This window comes from Psammomys obesus, unplaced genomic scaffold (assembly GCF_907164565.1).
Source record: "Psammomys obesus unplaced genomic scaffold, mPsaObe1.curated_primary_1811, whole genome shotgun sequence".
Taxonomy (NCBI): Eukaryota; Metazoa; Chordata; class Mammalia; order Rodentia; family Muridae; genus Psammomys; species Psammomys obesus.
Genome location: NW_026592118.1, coordinates 1351242 through 1367248, shown reverse-complemented (window position 1 = coordinate 1367248; position 16007 = coordinate 1351242). Strand labels below are relative to the sequence as shown.

The 16007-nt window shown below is 39.3% G+C and overlaps 1 protein-coding gene across 2 annotated transcripts in view; it reads left to right on the top strand.

Moving 5' to 3' along the window:
• Gprin3 (GPRIN family member 3) overlaps window positions 1–16007 on the top strand; it is a 67213-nt gene that overhangs the window by 17957 nt on the left and 33249 nt on the right. Inside the window, exon 2 of one of the 2 annotated variants that reach the window (XM_055612790.1) lies at window positions 30–108. The exons of the other annotated variant lie outside the window; for it this stretch is intronic. The gene's annotated coding sequence lies outside the window, so the exon portion shown is untranslated. The remainder of the gene's footprint in view (window positions 1–29; window positions 109–16007) is intronic. 2 annotated transcript variants of the gene reach the window in all.

Here is a 16007-nt window from a genome sequence, read left to right as displayed (position 1 = left end):
CCTGACAAGAGCATAATATTTTTCTGTAGCTCTCCTGAGAATGCCCTGTTTGCAAAAACAAAATTTCCCTCAACTGTGCTGAAGCTGACTCCTATCAAGTTACCTGAGGTAAGAGCAGCATGTCTGTCAGCTTCCCTCTTCCCACCTATAGTGTGTATTGAAGCACAATTGCACCTCTGACAGTGGTAGGCACATATATTAACGAAAATGTAATTGCTTCAAAATTATCAGTGAAAAGTAAAACAGAATATTGTATGGCATCAACACACACACAATTTCTTACGCATGAGTGAGGCTCAAGAACCCCACCCAGTCTGTTTGCATTGTTGTCACCCAAGAGGCTGAGAACCTCTACTCTGATGCAGCAAAAGCCAGTTTGCTTTGCTAGGAAATGATTTAGAAACTAGCACCTCTCTTCCAGGACCAGCAGTTTTGTCTGTCTCAAATCAGTCATTTTAAAAAAATGCACACAACTAAGAAATCACATTGAGGAAGAAGAAAACACTCCAAGACATTTGCAATTCTCCAGGAGAAACCACTGCAAGAAGGAGGGTTCTGTGATCTCTAACAACTTTCCCCCAGCATAGTATTTTATGACATGAATAAAGTCACTCCTCAAAAGATATAGGCACTCCCCAGGACCAGGAAGATGACGCCATTGGGAAAGTACTTGCTGTGCAAGCATGAAGGAGACAGCCGGTCTCAAAAAGTCATAAATTAGAGACCTGATGTCGACACTTTTTCTACACATGAACACACACCCAGAGTCATGAACACACATACAAACATACGTAGACATATCCATATGCACAAGCATGTACACACAAATGCACACTTATTAATATGCATACAAATTGCATACAAATATGCACACACATGCAAACTGACATACATAAACATATAATATGCACACAGGCACACACAGGCACACATGCATGTACTCACACATGCACGTTCACATACTTACATACATGCCTGCACATACATGCACTCATTGTGTGCATACACATACCTACTACACATGCACACACATAGGTCATATACATACATACATGTGCAAACACACACACGCACACTAACAGTCACATATATACACACATACACTCAAGAATACACACACATACACATGTATAGTCATATATACACATACAGCATATAATCATCACATACATACACTTATACATGCACATGCATGCATAAACATGTCCACACACACAGGAAATACCATACTGTAGGTCTTGTTTAGGCAGCCATGTTGTTAAAATGTCAAGGGTGCGCTCCCTGTCACACATGGAAGACACTCTCTACCACCAGATATTCTGGTCCTCTGGCTCTTACAGTCTTTCTGGCCCCGCTTTTACAATGTGTTGTGAGCCGTAAGTGTAGGATTTGTATTTTATAAGATAAGGTTGGGTACCCTATGGTCATTTGTCTCCTGCATTTTGACTAGTTACAGGTCTCGGTAATGGTTTCATCTGCTGCAAAAAGAAGCTTCTTTTGATCATTGGTAAGAGCTACATTTATGTATGGGCATAAGGATAGATATTTTGAATGCAGGTAGGAATTATGCTGCGTTAAGGAAGTAATGATAGTAGGTTCTTCAGAGTCCGTGATCTCACCCATTGGTTTTCTGTAAAGTGTCAGGCATGAATTCCCTGCTACCGAGTGAATCTTAAATATAACTAAATGACTGCCAGTTACCTCCAGCAAAGGCCACTATTGCACCTTTGGTGCTGTCTTGCTGTGCTGGCCTTTGTTGTGGTTCCTATGCCTTTCAGCTGGATAGAAGTGCTATTGTTTTTCTGTCCTGGCAAACTTACATTGCACCTTCAGGTTTCTGAGACCTAGTCCTCAGAGAAGAGTCTCCGAGGTCAGTTCCAGCTTGTTTTCTCCAAGGCCTGTGCCTGAAGCCTGTGAGCTTACCTTCAAGTCCTAGGAAGCCACCATGGGCAACGGCAATAGCTCATAGTTTTCAGTCTCTTGAACTCCCATGGCCGTGGGCTTTTGTTAGATAGCCTTTGACTCTTGTAGAATACAAAAGCACACCAAATGCTAAAAGATGTATACAGTTACATCTTTTATTTATTTGTTTTGTTTTTGTTTTTCGAGAAAGGTTTCTCTGTGTAGCCTTGTCTGTCCTTGACTCATTTTGTAAACCAGGCTGGCCTCAAACTCACAGAGCTCCACCTGCCTCCACCTCCCAGAGTTCTGGGGTTATAGGTGTGTGCTACCACATCCAGCCTGTTATGTGTTTTCTATATGTGTTTTAAGTAAATGTGAGATAATATATTTCCCATTAATTTTCAAACATCCTTACTCCTTTTCCTTCCCTCTCCTCTTTATTGTCCCCCCATTCCTGCTTAAAGCCTCCCATTTTTCTCATTCCTTTCTTGAGGTCATCTGCATCCCAATATCTCCTTCTCTAGAGCTCCTTCTCCCCTCCACCATGGCCTCTTTTTCACTTTTCCAGCTTTTGCAGGTTATGCACTCATATCCCAGGTTATACACTCAAAGTTAAAGCTTTATAGAGATAGAACTCCAAAATAATAGAAAATGTCAATATTTGACTTTTAGGGTCTGAGTTACCTCACTCAGTGTATCTTCCGGTTTCATTCATTTTACTTGCAAATCACGTGATTTCCTTTGTTACAGTTGAATAGTAGTCCATATATATGCACCACATTTTCATTATCCATTGAAGGGTGTATAGGCTGCTCCCATTTCTTATCTATTGTGAATAGAGAAACAATAAACATGGCTAAGCTAGTATCTGTGGAATAGGATGTCGAGTACTTTGGTTATATGCCAAGGAGCAATATATCTGGGTTATATGGTAGTTCCACTTTTAGCTTTTTGATACTTCTCCAAATTGATTTCCAGAGTTTCTCCACCAATTGCAAATCCCAGCAACAGTGAATGAGGGTTACTCTTTCCTCACATTACCAAAAGTGTTTGTTGTCAGCTGTTTTATTGATTTTATCCATTTTGACTGGAATAAGATAAAACTTCAATATAATTTGTGTTTTTATTTCCATAATTGCTAAAGATGTTGAACACTTTTTGAAACATTCCTTAGCCATTTTTATTTTTTATTTTAAGAATGCTCTTTAGTCAGTGGCTGGCTCTTTGATCACCTCCCCCTGGGGGTTGGGGGGAGCAGCCTTACCAGGCCACAGAGGAAGACAATGCAGCCAGTCCTGATGAGACCTGATAGGCTAGTATCAGATGGAAGGGGAGGAGGACCTTTCCTATCAGTGGACTTGGAGAGGGGCATGGGTGGAGATGAGGGAGAGAGGGTGGGATGGGAAAGGAATGAGGGAGGGGACTACAGCTGGGATACAAAGTGAATAAACCAATTAATATAAAAATAACAATTAAAATTTAAAAAGAATGCTCTTTAGCACATATTTGTGTAATTATTAAAACTTTATACTTTAATCACATTTTCCACTCCCCAGCTCCTCCAACACTACCTACCACAAATCATGTGCTTTCCCTCTCTGCCTAACTCAAAACAAAGAAACAAAGCAATAAGACAAGAAGCTCCATATCAAAAGAAATTAAAACAAAAAGCCCACAAGCAAACCAAAACAAAACATAGAGTCAATTTTGTAAGGCCTGACCTGGAGTATGGCTGATATACCCAGTCCACTGGAGAAACTGAGCTTCCCGTTTTTAACCTATTACAAATAACTTCTTGGTTATGGTGGGACTTTGTGTCTACCTCCCCTTCTCAGTGTTGGGAGTTTTTCTGGTTTGAACCTGTGCATGCTGTAACAGTCTCTGAGTTCATATGTGTATCAATCCTGTGCTTGGAAGACTGGTTCCTTGGAGTCATTTACCATCTCTGTCTCTCACAGTCTCTCTGACTCATCTGCATAGATCCTTGATCCTTGAGGGGAAGGGTTTGATTAAGACATTCCACTTAAGAGGCTCCAAAGTCTCTTGTCCTCCAACTTTGTCCAGTTGTGGGCCTCTGTAATAGTTGCCATCTCCTGTAAGAAGAGGCTTCTCTGATTAGGAGTGAGTGATGCTAGCTCTAAGGGTCGAGCAGTATGTCACTGAGAGTCAGTTTATTGCTATGTTCTTTTATAGTGAGTTTTTCCCCAGGCCCATGATCTGTACAGTCTCAGGTCTGTGGTAACTTTAGCAGTGTCAGAGGGTTCTGTCTCAGGAATGAACCTTAAATGAAATGAAATGGTGTTTGGTTATTTCCATAATATTTTTGTCCCTACTGTAGTCAGGCCACTGTTGTAGGTTACAGGGTTCATATCTGGGTGAAACGGATGGTTAATGTTGTTATTATTATTTTTTATGCAGAGTACCTTCCAACACTATAAATACTAATCAGGAAGAGTTAAGCTTCTCATGCCTGTGATCTCAGCACTCAGAGAGGTAGAGGCAGATGGACCTCTGTGAATTCCAGGACAACCTAGTCTACAAAGTGAGTCCAGGACAGCCAAGGATATTCAGAGAAACCCTGTCTTGAAAAACATACAACAAACAAACAAACAGAAAGAGTTAAGCTTCTAGGGGGGTACGAGCTTGATTTCTTGGTGTTTTATGACATAAGTAAACAGTGTCTTTCTTCATCAACATTGCTTTATTATCAGGTTTTGAAGAGTATGTGATATTTGAGGAGGGATCTATGGGACCCCTTTAGCCAACAATTCAGCACGATGTAGCCAGTTCCTGGCATGGGAAGTCTTACTTTGTGGAATAAAATATCTAATTAAGGCATCATTTCCCACATATGGCGACTTCATTTCAGTTCCTTTCATATGTGTATATATGTATATAAAAACTTCTGCAGTAGTAGGTTTCATTATGACTTTTCAAAAGGCCTTTAATGTAAGTTCTCCTTCCCCATATGCTCACCCTCCTTTGCCCTACTCTCCCATCCCCCTGCCCATCTAATCTTCTTCTAGCTTCCCCTTTATCTCTTTATCACACTGTGTTCTGTTTTCCCTTTCTTGGAAGAGCCCCTCCTCCCACTCTTTTCTTACTAAGTACCTAATTTTTGTGATTATTCAGGTTTAAGCACACATCTCAAAAGCTTAAAAGTGAGCATCTACATGAGAAAACATGCAACATTTCTATTTTATGTTCTGGATCCCCTCATAATGATTTTTTTTCTAGTTCTATCCATTGACCACCAAATTTCATTAATTTTGTTTTTGACAGCTGACTAATAACCAACTGTGGAAATATATCACATTTTCATTATCCATTCTTCAGTTTATGGACATCTAGGCTGTTTTCCAGTTTCTGGTTATTGTGACTAGAGCAGCAATAAACATGATTGGCAAGTATCTCTGTGGTATGATATAGTCCTTAGCATGTATGTCCAAGAATGGCTTAGCTGGATATTGAGGTAGACTGATTTCACCTTGTAGATGAATCTCTACACTGATTTCTGTAATGGCTATATCAGTTTGCGCTCTGACCAGTGATGAATACAGGTTCCTTATTTTCCAAATCATCACCAGCATGACCTGTCATTTCTTTTATTGATCTTTGACATCCTAACTGGGACAAGGTGAAATCTCAAAGTTCTTTTATGGCTAAAGATATTGACAATCTTTAAGTGTTTCTCAGACATTTGTGTTTCATCTTTTGAAGACTCTCTGTTCATGTCTATACCCCATATTTTAATTGGGGTATTTGTTTAATTGATGTTCAGTTATTTGAGTTCTTTATATATTCTAGATAGGAGCCCTCTATCAGAAGTGTATTTGATAAAGATCTTTCCTGATTCTATGGATTCCAGTTTGACTGCATGCTATTCTTTGTGATAAAGAAGCTTTTCAGCTTCATGGGGTCCTATTTATTAATTATTGGTTGTACAACCTGTGCTATTGGTGTCCTGTTCAGAAAGTCCACTGATAGGGGAGGCCCTCCTCCCCTTTCCTCTGACCCTCATCAGGACTGGCTGCATTGTCTTTCTCTGTGGCCTGCTAAGGCTGCTCCCCACTTGGGGTCGATGATCAAATTGCCCAGCCACTTTGGATCCTCTTGAGTGTTAACAGTTTCTTCAGTCTTAAATTTTTATCCTAGTGTCTTCTGTAGAGCTGGGGAACAGAAATTGGTTACATTTTAAAAACTGTATATTGTTTAAATTTTTTATTGATTGTCATTGATAGTTTTGTTGGGTATGATAGTATGGGCATCTAAGTTCGTTCAGGGCTTGTATAATATCAGTATAGGACTTTCTGGTTTTCGAAATTCCACTGAAAAACTGGGTGTTATTTTAATGGTATCCTTTTACATGTGATTTGTATTTTTTTCCCTTGCAGCTTTTAATATCTTTTGTTTTTACTAATTTTTATGTGTTAAAGTGAATTTCTTAACTGTTCCTGTCTGTTTGGAGTTCTGAATGCTTCTTATACCTTGAAAGGCTCCTCCTTCTTTAGATTGAGAATTTTTTTCTATCATTTTTTAAAAATTATTCTCTGTGTCTCTGCCCTGAGTTTCTTCCCCCTTTTCTATACATTTTAAGTATAAGCTTAGTCTCCAGAGTTTACTTTCATATTGTCCAGATTTCCTGGATATTTTGTGCCTAGATATTTTTTTAAGATTTAACATTTTCTTTGGCTAAACTATCCATCTATTTTTACTTTCCCTTCAAGACCTGAAATTCTTTATTCCATGTCTTTTAATCTATTGGTGAAGCTTACCTCTGAGATATGTGTTTGGCTTCCTCAGTTTCTCATTTTCAGTTTTATTTTGGTTTGTGTTTTCTATAGATCTTCTACTTCTTTCATGTTTTGAATTATTTTAATTCATTCAGTCAACTGTTTGTGTTTTCACAGTCTTCATTAAGGCTTTTAGTCAGATCCTCTTTAAGGTCCTTGAACACATTTAAGATTGCTATTTTTAAGTCCTTCTTGTGTGCTTCAGTTAAATTTCCCTTTTCAGGGCTTTAGCCAATAGGTTCCTGGTTTCTGAAACAGATATAGTGTCTTGGTTGTTCATGTTTGTGGTTTTGTACTGGGAACTAGGTACCTAGAAATAATCAAACCCAGGGATGGAATCAATAAAATAGAAATGAGAAAAAAAATAATCAATGAAACAAGGAGCTGTTTTTTTTTTTTTTGAGAAAAATCAATACAATTGACAAACCCTTAACCAAAATAAACACAGAGAGACTATCAAAATTAACAAATCAGATATGAAAAGGGAGACATAACAACCTACACTTGAAGAGATCCAGATGTTATGACAAGTTTAGTGTTTTTGCTGTAGATATCTTGTCTTGACTTTGTTGTGTGGGTGTTCTGTTCTTTGGTTGCTGTTGCACATTCTGGGTCATAGTTAATTATGGTGGTTTTGAGATATCTGTATCCCAGCCTACTGTGGCTGCTGGTGGTCTGTGGTAGAGAATGATTGTGGAGTATAATAAAGGAATCCATAGCCCACTTTTAAATTAGGTCATTTGTTTTCTTATTCTTTGTTATTTGAGTTTTTTGGATATTCTGAATATTTATGCTCTATGAGATGTTTAGATACCAAAGCTTGCCCTCATACTTTGTAGGCTAACTTTTATTCAATTTACTCTTCCTTATCTGTACAGAAGCTTTTTAAATTTATGAGGTTCTACTTGATAATTATTAGGATTAATTTTTGAATAAAGGAGTCCTATCCAGAAAATCCTTTCTTATACCTACATCCTATAGGGTTCTATCTTCATTTTCTTCTAGCAGTTTCAGAATTCCAAGTTTTATACTGAAGTGCCTGATGCATTTAGAATTTATTTTGTGCCAGGTGGTAGAGATATATCTAATTTTATTCTTCTGTGTGTGGACATTCCATTTTCTCAAAATCATTTTTTCAAGATGCTGTTTTTTCTCCAGTGTGTATTTTTTATATCATCCCCAAAATCAGATGGCTATCGTTACATGCACCCATGTTTTGGTCTTCTGTTTTGTTCTATCAATGTTCATGTCTACTTTTGTGCCATTGCCAAAGTGCTTTTATTATTACAGCACTGCAATATATCTTGAAATCTGGTATGAGAAGCCTTCTAGCATTGTTTCTGTCAATTTGCTGAAAGTTTTATCATTTATATGAATTTTCTTGTGAAATTTTAGGTATCTTTTATGTAAAAACATACCATCGACAAATAGGGAATGTATCCCTGTAATTCTTTCCTTTGTTTTGCTGTTCTACGTAGGATGTCAAGCACTATATTGAAAAGAAGTGGGGCTAATGGAAAGCCATGTCTCATTCTTGACTGTAGTGGTATTGTTTTAAGTCATTCTATATTTAGGATGATGTTAACTATGTAGGTCTTGTGAAGGAAACCACGACTGCTGTGAGTTCATGTGGTACTATCATGGCCAGGGGCACTGTTTCACTCCAGTCTTTCCTAATCTCTGGATTTTTCTTTCTGACCCTTCACCTCTGAGTCCCTGAGGCTTGGGGAAAAGGAAGTATGGTATAGAGGTCCCACTTATGGCTGAGCAAACCACAGACACTTATTCTCATCTTAGCAAGTTGTAGGTTTCTGCATTAACTACCATCCACTGCATGAAAGAGCTTTTCTGATGAGTTGCACTGATCTATGAGTAGAGAACGAATTTATACAACAGTTTGGTTCTGTGTCCATTTAAAAAAATAATAGTAGTCAGCTCTATTATTACTTCCATGGGTTCTTGGCCAACTTTTCAGTACCAGATGGGTGTTTCCTTCTACAGAGCAGCCTTTAAGTTTACAAAGTTACTCCCATTACATTCATGACGCCATTGCACCCAGGAGTACACCTTGCCAAGTATGGTGGCTTGAATGGGAATGCCCTAGCCCCATAGGCTCATATATTTGAATATTTTGTTTTCAGTTGGTGAACTATTTAGGAAAGATTAGGTGGTATGACCTTCTTGAAGGAGGTATGTAACTGAGGGTGGATGTTGAGGTTTCAAAAGCCCATGTCCAATCTTGCTCTCTTTCTACCTCCATCGTGTGGATCAGAATGCAAGATCTCAGCTACTGTTCCAACAGGGTATCTGCCATGTTCCCCTTCATGATAGAAATGAACTAATTTGTTGAGAGTGTAAGCAAGCCCACAATTAAATGTTTTCTTCTATAATAGGCATGGTCCTGTATCTTGTCACCGAACAGTAGCTAAGAAAACATGCCACTTATTGTAGTTAACAGCTGGGTAACAGCTGGATGACTCTGTTTTTTTTTTTCTACCCAGCAACCCTATAACACCTTCTGATACAGCAAACTGAACGAAGGGAGCATCCAGCTTAATAACAATTTTGATTTTTCCATGTCCTGTGACCAGTTTTATGTGCTATCATTAGTAATAGGGTCTTACCAAGTTCTGGTGGGCAACAAAAAGCAATGGCCATTGCTTGTATTTTATTAAGGGTCTCTGGGACACCTCTGGCCAACAACTCGTGCTGTGGTATTCCACAGCTAACATTGGCCTCCTTCCTCATCCTACAGCTTCCTGGATGAACAAAATACCCTGCATAGGATAACTCCAATTAAACTTATAAAAGATATTGGTTTTCATATGACTTTTCTGAACTTCCTTTCTGATATCCTCTTCCACGCAGCTGTTCCTTTGCTTGCCTACCTTCTTACCTTCTGGTCAAAGCTCAGGTGTCAACAGGGACAGCTTCCCATGCCTCACAGACTTACAATGAACACCCTATGTGTGAGCAGACAGCAACCACAACCTTTCTACCTTTCACCTTGCCTTAGAAAACCTTGCATTTTCATTCCTCACCTCACACTCAGAGGGTACAGCTGAATTGACCTCATAAATATTCCAGATACATTGCTTCCAGATACATTCTGACACTAGAATCTTCTCCAGTCACCTTCTGCATGGGCCTCTGTCTCCTGCCTTCAGGTGCCTTCCTGCCTGCCACACCCACACTGCCCACAACCGGACCTACTGCAGCCTGGCTTTCTTGTTCCCTTTGGCCTCTTCCCTCAACAGATGGCTGCTGTGCTTGTGAAGCTAAAGAAACAACTGGCTACTTCTTGTTCCAGCCCCAATGCATCCTCAACCTGCCCTCCCACACCCAGCACCACACACCGCCAGCCAGCTGTCACTATGTCTGCTCATGTGTTCATATGTACCTGAAATGCCCTCTGCTCTCTCTGGCAAGCCCAAATGCAAGGTTGGTTACACTTGTGCCCCTGGCTGGCCCCTCTCCTGCACATAGCAACAGCGTGTGCTCCTGATGTTCTGTGCCTGGCCCTATCCAAGGGCTGGCAGCATTGCCTTCCAGCCTCTCTTCCTTTCATCCACTAAGTGCTGTCTCTCAATAGCCCTATGTATTATGACCAATTGGATACTTATTCTGCTCCTGATGGTTATGATTTTAAGGATTTGCAGTAGGTCTTCCCTAGGTGCCCAGAAAACTTTTCTGATTGTAAGTGTAGGAATGGTCTATTCTGCTGTTGTCTAATATTAAAAATCTCTGCTACTGAAACTGCATCTTAATAGATACATGTCCCACAAGGCCAAGATTGGGCCCTGGCTGTCTTTCTGACTACTTTTAACCTACCACTGTCCTGGTACAGATTATCTGTTAAGCAATTTGGGATGGCCTCAAAAGTAATTCCGCATGCTTAGTGCATGGATTCTGGCTGCTAGCAACAAGCTGTGCCTTCTCTCAACTCATGGCCCTCAGGTAAACATGAGATTTTATAAGTGAAAGATTAAAGTCCTCCTCCTAGCCCCTGTTCAGATCTGCTTATTTAGATAACAGGTAATCTTTTTGGGTCTGTACAGGAAAAATATTTTTATTACTTTTATGGGAAAAAGATCCGCATTTCTGCTTGGGGCAGAAATATCATACACACACATGAAATAATCAAAATGATGAATTGTAAAAAGTAAACAGTTCCTATTCAGTGTGTCTTTATTAGAAGAACCTCTACAAATTGGTGAGATCTGTAACGTAAAAAAAATGGTGAGATCTGTAACGTAAAGTCTGTGGCTATGATTCCTATCTCATGACAACAAAGTGGAAATATCTAATAATAACACAGGGAGAATTGTCCTATAAGGAGCACAGTGTCTATATAGACAAGCAATTTCTCAGCTACCTTTCCACATGTTTGCATTGTTCATTTCCAAATGAGCTCTTGGGAACACAAGGGACATACCACTGAAGCAAGTGAGGAATCACAACTCTTCAATGGCACAGCAAACAAGGTCTCTTGTAAATTTTTCTGATTTCCACTTAGCTTATTATTTACATACATGTCTATTATAAATACTCATTGTGTGTGTTTTGTTACAAATTGCTACTCAAAGCAGAAAGAAAAATTCAAAGCAAATAATTCATTCTTTGAAATACCATGGACATAATTCTCATTATTGCTAGTAAATGAAATTAATACAGTAACAGAAAAAACTATTATTTTACAGTAATTTTGTTGACAATTCATTGTATATTGCTAAACTCCTGTGATCTCTTACTTTTCCCATTAACTTACATCTGCTCTACTTAGTGATTTGTAAGGGTGCATTTGAAGAAGTGCAATTACACTTCTGAGACAAGTTGAAATCACCAAACCTTAATTGGATTCTTCTTTTTTCTTGCCCATGTTGTACAGATACTGAAGATACCAGGAAAGACATCCTGGTTTCTCTCCTGTATATCATCATTGAACTGTAATGACCAAATCTTCATAGGGCCATACACAAATTCATTGAAAGTACAAAGACAACTGAGTTAAGGGTTAGGATAGGCCAGGGTGAAGGTTTTTTCCACAATAGGTTATGCTAAGTTAACTAGAATCAGTACACTCTGATTTTCCCGAGCTAGAACAATGGAATGAAATGACGCACATTTATTCTGTCCTTATAATCTAGAGAGACTGTGCCATGTTGTCTTGGCTTTGCTGGCTGGCAGTGATCTGCCAACACACTGTGCAAACACTGCCTCGGTGATCTATTTTCCTATGTACTATGTGTATGAAGACACTGTTCATACTGGATTAAACCCAGAATAATTTTATTCTGAGTTGGTTATATCTATAAAAAATTATTTGAAAAAAAAAATCACATTTACCAAAGAACCTGGAACTTAGGTGATACCATTTAACCCCATCCGAACAACATTGAAGAAACAGACAACAGCATGGATAAAGACAAAAATCTTTGTTATATTTGAGCAACCATAGATCCTTCTCACGTGGTTGAGTTGAAAAACTTTGGGAATCCCAATAAGAAGAATGAGGCATAAGGAATGATGAGAGCCTCATTACAGAGATTTGTGTGCCATACTCACAAGTGTGAATTCCATTCTGAAATAGATATGTCCCTTTGTTCTAGGACCTACATGATCAAATTTCACTTAAAAATGCTCTGAGGCAACAAAATAGAGAACTGAAGAAGGTACAGATTGAAGGGGGTGAGTTTAAGGAGTCACTGAAATAACTCTGGCGAGGAATGGTAAGAGTCTACACAAGACAGATGTCAGCCATATTACAAAGGAAGTGTATGTAAGACACAGTGGCTAGAAGTATGGAGTAAACACAGTGAGACATGAATAGCTCTGACATTTCTAGCTTAAAGTAGAAGATAAAACTACATTAAAAAAGATGAATGTGATCACAGTAAAAATGAATGTGTTGTGGATATCTTTAACAGGGTACCAGTAAGACAACTAAATGAAAATTGTCAGCTTTGGAGACTGGTAGAAACTCTGGGTTGAGACAGACTGGAAGCTTGTGGCCATGTATGTAATCAGAATTCTAGGTAGAATGGATGGAATGAAAAGAGCAGAGGTCTGGATGGTGGCAACATTCAGGAAACCAACTAGCAAGGAAAAGGGGAACTGAAGAATGAAATTAAAGAATCCTCCAAAGAAGGTAAGAAAACCAAGTAAGAATATACCACAACTGAAGAACTCTTCCAAAAGGAGAGGGTCTTGGGATTTCTATTGCTGTGGTAAAACATCATAACCCTTATAAACCAGAAAAGGGTTTATTTCACCTTACAGCTTGTAGTCCATCACTTAAATGAAGTCAGGGGAGGAACTCAAGGCAGGAACTTGGAGGCAGGAGGTGATACAGAGGCTATCCTTACTGACTTGCTCCTTGAGGTTTATTTATCCTGTTTTCTTATAATACTGAGAACCATCAGCCCAGGGATTGTGCCTTTCCCTGTGGGGTGGGCTACCTACATCAACCATCAATGAAGAAAATACATGGCAAGGCTACCCACAAGCATTTTCTCAATTTTCCATCTTCTCAAATGACTCTATATTATCTAAAGTTGACATATTACTACCCAGAACACAGTGGTCAAAATATCAAATGTTCCAGGGAAGTCCACATAAGATGAGATCTCAAAACAGCCCATCTGTTCTAGCAAAGGCTACTTAATCATTTATCAAGGTAAATTTATCAAGTGAAATGAAGATTGACCAAAGAAGAAACAAAATCTGGGAGTGATTTTAGAAGATTGTTGTGAAGGGGTTGTAGCCTTTTTAAGAAGCTGAATTGTGATGGAATCAGAGCTACAGAAATGAGTAGCCACACTGGTTAGAAAAGAGTTCTTTTGCTGTTAGAAAAATTAGTGTGCTATGACCCCATCCAAGTGTGAAATTGGAACACTACAGAATAACTCCACAGGTAGGGCAGGGCCTGGGAAAATTCCTACAATGGGGCCATGGGCCATGGGCCATGATTTTCAGGCAGCTCAGGATTTCTCACACAACTGCCACTGTTATTAATCAGTAATTTAAATGATTTATTTATTGCTCCATGTTCTGTTCTGGGCATTGTTCACTGCCCACCCTTTCCAAATCTGTCCTTTCTCTTCTTCTTCTTCTTCTTCTTCTTCTTCTTCTTCTTCTTCTTCTTCTTCTTCTTCTTCTTCTTCTTCTTCTTCTTCTTTTTCTTCTTCTCTTCATCATCTTCTTCTTTTGCAGCACTCCTGTGTCCTGAGGAGGAATCAGTTCTTCCTCTTTGTGTTCTGTCTTTGCAAAGCTGTCAAGAAAGAGTTCCCCAACCCCTACATTCAGAATTAACTGGGCCTCAGCTACAGAATGTTAAATCTGGAAGCTATAAATTGATAAAAGGATTTGGGTGATAAAGATGATGAGAAGTACATGCCCCTCCATCTTCTGGCTGCTACCTTGTTTTGAACCCACTTCCCTAGCTTTCCTCTCTATTCTGTTTACCCTGGATCTGTGGGCAGGATATAGCATTTCTGTCTTATCTTTTAAGGCTTCTGGTTCTGACAGGGTAAGCCATGAGAAAGATGACCTGTTTCTTCTTTACATGAACATAGGAGAGAGAACTAGGTTTTCAAAAAGAATTGCTAATCTTTTGCAAATGTAAATAATAAAGAAAGGTAAAAATCAAACTTTAGGTACTACAAGTAATTAGTGCGACAGTAAATGAAATGGGTCTATAATTATATTAAAAATACATTAAAATGAGTTAGAATATCATCAGCCAAAGCCCTAATACTCTTATCAAGATGGTCTAAAACAGGAGCCTAACATAGTTGTCCACTGAGAGGCTCCACCCAGCAATGGATTGAAACATATGCTGAGACTCGCAGCCAAACACTGGGCAGAGCACAGGGAGGTTCGTGGAAGAGTGGGGGCGAAGGCTAGAACAACCAGCAGAGGACAGGAGTTCCATAAGAAGACCCACAGAGCCCAAGCACCTGGGCCCAAATGGGCTTGTGGATACTGAAGCACTAACCAAGGACCATGTATGAACTAGACCCAGCCCCCTACACATATGTACCCAATGGGATCTTGGTCTTCATGTGAGTTACCTAGTAAGGAGAGCTGGGGCTATCTCTGACAAGGACTCTGGTACATGCTTTTCAGTCATTTCCTGCTGGTAGGACTCCCTTATCAGGGAAATGTGGAAGAGGATGCTCTCAGTCATGATTCTACTTGATATGCTGGGATGGGTAGGTGGGGGTTCCCTTTTTCTGAGGAGTAGGGGCGGAGAAATGGGGTAAGAGGAAAGGATGGTGGAACTGGAAGTAGAGGAGGGAGGGGGCTATGATTAGGATGTAAAATGAATAATTATTAAAAAATAAAAATAATCTAAAAGACTTAAAGATCAACAGAGCTACAGAATAAAGAGAAAGGTAAATATTATATAAAAACAAAAATACGTTTTGTTATAATGGTGCCAAGTATGTAATTTTCATCAATAATTTTTAAAGAATTATTGCTGTATGTAAGATTCATTGTTCATATAAAAAGCTACCTATACTGTTCATTGCCTGGAAGAGGGACAACAGAGCTCTGAAAAAAAGGCCTTACTGTTTTTCCCTGTTGTACAAGTTCGGCCAAGAATTTCCTGGGAGTTCAGTTCTCTTAAGGTAATAATGCTCACAGAATCATCCTTTGAAATTAAGTGTCCCTGGCCTACATGTAAAATCTAGACATTACTATTATGTGTGTCATTAAGGGAAGGAAAAGATCACAAAGAACAGGATAACCAGAACTTCTTCTGCAGCTCTGAGCAGGGCTGCTAGGAAGGAGAATATTTTAGACCTCCTCCCAGAACTGGTGTCATTAGTGTTTTGTTAGCTAGGGCACAGAACTGCCAGACCGAATCTTATCCAACTGTCTACTGTTCTCAAGGAAAAAGGAAAGCTGGCCCTTCGCCGCCTCCTCTGTTTGGGTCTTTTTTTTTTATTATTATTCTAATATACCGCATTCAGTCCAAGGTCAAAGAATATGGTGACTCCATCCTACCTGCTTTACACATGAACAATTATCTGCATGTCGGTTAGACGATCCTGACAAGGAGAATGTAGATATCATTAGGAGTTTACAATTAGTTATCCAGTGTGTGATATGACTCAAGTCAAGGGACCAGACTTGGAATGTAACCTTCTTCTCATGCAAAGCCATTGCTTTACTCCCACCACCCTTCTATGTGAGTGCAAAAACACACACACAAGAAGGCAGGAAGGGAAGAGGGGGAGGAGAGGAAGAAAAGAAAATCTGTGTGTGTGTGTGTGTGTGTGTGTGTGTGTGTGTGTGTGTGTGTGT